Genomic DNA, 5,652 nt, shown 5'->3' on the forward strand with positions numbered 1-5,652 from the left:
TGCTGAGACCATGTGGGTCACATATATTCTTCGCGAACTCCGCGCCACTCACACTGTTCCTGCTCTCTATTGTGACAACAAATCAACCATCTGTGTGGCCAAGAATTCCGTCCTACACACCAGAATGAAGCATGTTGATACCGATTGTCTCTTTGTTCGCGATGAAGTTCAGGCCGGCACCATGACTGTGCAGTATGTACCCACTGAAGAACAACCGGCTGATATTCTCACCAAGCCTCTCCCGAGCCGACAGCACGATTACCTCAGTTCCAAGCTTCCGTTCGCTTCCGCTCAGCTCAGCTTGAGGGGGGATAATAACAGATAGTATTAAATAAATAGTATTAAATAATATTAGTATTTACTGTGTACTAATCCTAGTCCTATTAGAATTAGTACTCCTTAATCCTAGTCCTATTAGAATTAGTACTCCTTCCTATATCTCCTATATATATCTCCCATGTATTCCCTTATTAGGTTAACACTTCAATACAATCAATATTCCTTCAGTATTTAATTGTGTTTGAATGTTGGCCATTATTTTCAAGTGTTGCTTCAAACTTATTGTGAATTTTAGGTGTAGGATTTGAAACATTATTTTGTGTCTCTTGCATTAAAATTTATAGTATTTAGTTGTGTTATATTAGTCTTTACGTTGAAGATGGATAAAGTTTGTGGTATTGCCACTATGTTTTTCTTGAATAAATGTTTCATATCATAACAAACTCATCCGAAAGTAAAAGTTGTTGGATATGTAGCAAGAATTGATGGGAAATAGAGGGAAGGAAAGGAATTTGAAAAGTTGAGAACTTGAAGAGTTGGGAACTTGAAAAGTCCTCTTATGCTTTAATGAAAAAGGCAATTTTCCCTCATCGGTAATGGAAAGGAAAATAGGAGAGTTTAAATACATAAATACTCCTATTAATTGTTAAAATGGTTGGAAAGAGGGACCCCCCTCGCGCCGTCGTCGTCGCTCGCTTCGGCTTCGGCAAATGATCGATCGAGAGATTATTTTTTGGACAAAATTTATTTTTATTATTTATTTAATTAATTAAATGGCAAAACAATTAATTAGTTTATAACAGAAGTTAACCGAAATATTTTCAATTTTTTAGTTAACCCGACCCGACTCGAATCCGCGCGCGTGACCCGTTTTATTTTCCGTTATATTTAAAATTCCCGCCATGACTGTTCTGAAAGGTTGCAACTTTCAGGAACAGTCAATACCAATCGAAAGTTTGCAACCTTTCATTAATGGTCGTGTCAATTCTGAAAGGGTTGCAACCTTTCAATATATTCTTCTTGCCTATAAATACCAGTCAGTCTTTAGAATATTTTCCAACGAATTTTCTGATCTTCCTTCTTCTTCAAAACACATTTTTCTTCGTGTACTTTCCTGATGTGGATTGATTCGCTGACAGTAGAGTTTTTGGTATCTACACTCTACTGATTAAGATCATTTTACCCTGGGAGGTTATATTCCAAATCAAACTTTGGATACTAGAGGGGAATAATTTCCTTAAGGGGACACTGTGAATTCAGTGGACTTGATCTTCTTCCAAACTAAAACATTGTTTCAGTTTCTGGTACGTTTGTTTTAAGTATTTTCTGAAATAAAATTTCTGTCCATCTTGCTTACTGATTCGATAAATTTCAGTCACTTTGTGTTTCTGAATAATTTATTACAATCAGTAATTTCTGATTTTGATACACAGAGTGACAAACAAAAGCAAGATTGAAAAGATACATAACAAAACAACAATAAAAGGCAATGGAAAGATACATAACAAAACAACTAAAAAAAGTGCAACTCATTTCAAATCACAAACCGCATCCTACATTAACAGAACCCAATAGATACAAAACACTATATATAACATTCACATGGTTATATATAAGCAAAACGATAGTTAGTTTTAGCTGATACGCTCAGTCTATACAAAAAGTAGAAGTGAAAACTAAAACTACAACTATAAGTTTAAGGCACCAGCCTACACAAAACATACCAAAAAAATAAGTTTAGCCTTAACATCATTTAAGGCACCAACCTACACAAACAGTAGCAAAAACTACACAAACATATACAAAACAGTAACAACAGAATAGTATCATCCCCTTCTTGCCCTCAATTTCTGTAGCTGATTTGTAGTAATTGCACCCTGTCCATTCCAAGTTAAGCCAGTTGGTGCTATGGGAAGATTTGTAGGTTCACTAACATCAAATTTGTCTCCTCTGAAGCCTATTACTCCACTCCCAATTGGTTCTTGGGGTTCTGTCTTTTTCTCAATCTTGATAGAAAAGATTTTTCTGAGATTGTTCTTGGCCTTAGCCTAACATCTTCATCATCATCCTTAGCTACTGGATAATAGCTCTAGAAGAAGCATATTGAAACTAACTTTCTTGTGTTGGTTGTGGGGCTGTGCAGTTGACTCATCCTCATAAGATTCATCTTTATCTTCATCAACTAAACCTCTCCTAGGCTGCTTCTTTTTTCCCCTACCAGTTTCTTTTCCTTCCTTAGCAGGTTGTTTCCCTTGCTTCTTAGTAGGTTGTTTTCCCTGCTTTGCCTTATTAATCATAATAGAAGATATAAAATTTAGTAGTGAAATATATTAAGTATTTGATAAAATTAAAGATTAAAGAGAACTGAAAATTACCTTTTCACATCCTCTTGCATTATGATTTTGTTCTCCACAATTACTACATGTCATCACTTTTTCTTTTCTTGTGTTGCTTCCATAATCCTTGTCTATTAACAACTTCATTCTTTTCTCTTTCCCTCATTAGCTTAGGTCTACCAAGAAGCTTGACCAAATCTGGTGGTTCAATAGCATGCAAAAGGTTGCATTTTCAGAATGGTTCTTCCCTAACAGGTTGTAATTTGTGTTTATAAACTACCAAGGCTGCATCTTTACTATAATACCAATGAATTTCTATTTTTGGTATCATTTTCTTGTGCTCCATGACCTTAATTGCATGTGGACATGGAATTCCAGTCAGATCCCATGTTCCGCATGTACATTTTTTCACTGTTAAGTTGACAATGTGTCTATCTGCACCTTCAGTAACCTCATAGCCATTATCTCCATTGCCACTCACCTTAAAAAACTTGGAAATCTTCAAATACTCATTAAACAACAACTCACTTTTTGGACTAAATCCATCATCTTTCCACTTTCTCACAACAACCTCTTTTGCTACACATTATTTTGACCCTAATGTCTTCCAACATTTCAATAATTGTCCTGTACCTTGCTTCAAGTATCCAGGCATTGAATGATTCAGTAAAGTTGTTGTTTACAACTTGATTTTTGCACACTGTATCTAAATAGGCTCAACACCATGCTTTTGGAGAATACTTGTCTATTAAATCTTGTCCAGCCTCTCCATTAACTTCCTTGATCTCTTCAAGTTGGTCCTCAAACTCCTCTGTAAATGATGACCATGCAGACCACCATAGCAACTTTTTCAGTTTACCTTTGCCCCATCTTCTACACCAATTTGCCTCAATATGCCTTGCACAGTATCTCTGATATGCTTCAGGTAAGACTGTCCTTACTACTTCAAGCAGCCCCTAAATATCAAATTAAAACAACTAAAATTTATAAAGGAATAAGTATCAAGAAAAGGTAATTAAATTGCAAATCAGTAGTATAATATTACCTTGTGCATATCTGACATGAGTGTCAGTCCTTCACCATTTTGAAGCTCAAGGGAATGTTGCAAATGCTGCATAAACCATGTCCAAGTCCTCTTAGTCTCTTTATCTACCACAACCAAAGCTAGAGGGTAGAAAGAGTTATTACTGTCTTGACCAACAGCACACAAAACTTGTCCCTTAGCCTTTCCTTTAAGGAATGTACCATCTAGCCCAATCAGTGGTCTTAACCCAGACTTAAAACCCAGTTTCATTGCCTTGAAACAGATATACATCCTAAGAAGTTTTCTCTTGCCATTAGATAGTGCCTCTTTAGACAAATCAATTACAATGTCAGACCCTGGATTACGACTTCTCAATTCAGTAGCATAACCCTCTAAGTTGTTGTAAGAGTCTACAAAGATGCCTTCTAAACTCTCCAATATCTCCTTTTTGGCTCTCTTGCACTTTGCTTCACTAACATTGATTTGGTTCTTTACTTGATACGACCGCTTTACTTCTTATTTGAGAAGTAAGTTTGAGCGTTATCACTTTCCTTGAAAAAATGTACCATCTAACCCAATCAGTGGTCTTAACCCAGACTTAAAACCCAGCTTCATTGCCTTGAAACAGATATACATCCTAAGAAATTTTCTCTTGCCATTAGATAGTGCATCTTTAGAAAAATCAATCACAATGTCAGACCCTAGATTACGACTTCTCAATTCAGTAGCATAACCCTCTAATTTGTTGTAAAAGTCTACAAAGCTGCCTTCTAAATTCTCCGATATCTCCTCTTTGGCTCTCTTGCACTTTGCTTCACTAACATTGAGCTCAAAAACTCTATGTAAATCAGCCTTGATTTGTTTGACCTTGTACGTGGGGTCACTTTGCAATTTGTCCTTAAAATACAAGGCTATTGTGGAATAATGTACTGCAGAGTTATCACATGCTGTTCCACACTCTATATGATCTACAAGTGTTTTGACACTAACACCAGGAGTAGTCATATCCCCAGAAATAAAAAGTAAAAATGGACAGCCCTCAGCAGCACATGTGTACCTCAATCTGTTTTTATCACTCTTCACCACAACAAGTTCTACCTTCTTAGCTAGAGCATACAGTTTACAAAATTGTTTTGCTTCAGCTATGTCTTAGAAGGTCACACCCTTAACAATCTCCTTATAATCTTGCAAACTATCAGTTATATTTCTCTTTTTTTTAGTGATGAAATTTTTTAATTCTTCTGTTTCATAATCCGAACAACTAAATACCATTCCATTATTACTGTCATCATCACTTTCACTACAATATGTACCCTCATTAATAATTGGTGCAAGTAAAAATGACCCATCATGCATCAAAATATCAGTTACATTAACATACAACTCACATTCATCCGTAGCAAACAAGTGAATTGATTTATATTCACTAGATATAAAATGCTAAGGTCCCTAACACTCTCATCACCTACGATTTCAAAATATTTTCCGCTTGGAGCAAGAACAATAAGTTCTTGCACACCCACAAAGCCTAACTTATTTGTGTACTCAGTAACTAAGTCTAAAAAAGATATAAGGTCAGGATCATACCTTTTCCAATAAGTCACACTTCCTCTATCATAGTGTGGTTCTGGACTAGTTAGCCATTCACCATCATGATGAAAGTAAATTGTAACTTCAACCATTTTAATGACCTACAAAGAGTTATGAAATAACATAAACAACATTAAATATAAGATAGTTGGATGAAATAACAGTGAGATATTCAACTGTTTTTGACTACTCCTTTAACAAGTGTTTGTTTTTTATGTAAAAAGAACAATACATAGTTCATCAGAATTACAGATTGTGCAAATTTAATATCATCTTTATTATGGTATCGACATCATTTAAAGAGAATTACAATTTAAACTAATACATTGCATTGCTCAAAGTAAACTAATGATTTTAAGTTAAGTTACATTAGTTAAGTTAGTAATTTTTTTAAGTTAAGTTACATTAGTTAAGTTAGTTAGT

Source organism: Solanum pennellii, chromosome 4, assembly GCF_001406875.1.
Source record: "Solanum pennellii chromosome 4, SPENNV200".
Classification (NCBI taxonomy): Eukaryota; Viridiplantae; Streptophyta; class Magnoliopsida; order Solanales; family Solanaceae; genus Solanum; species Solanum pennellii.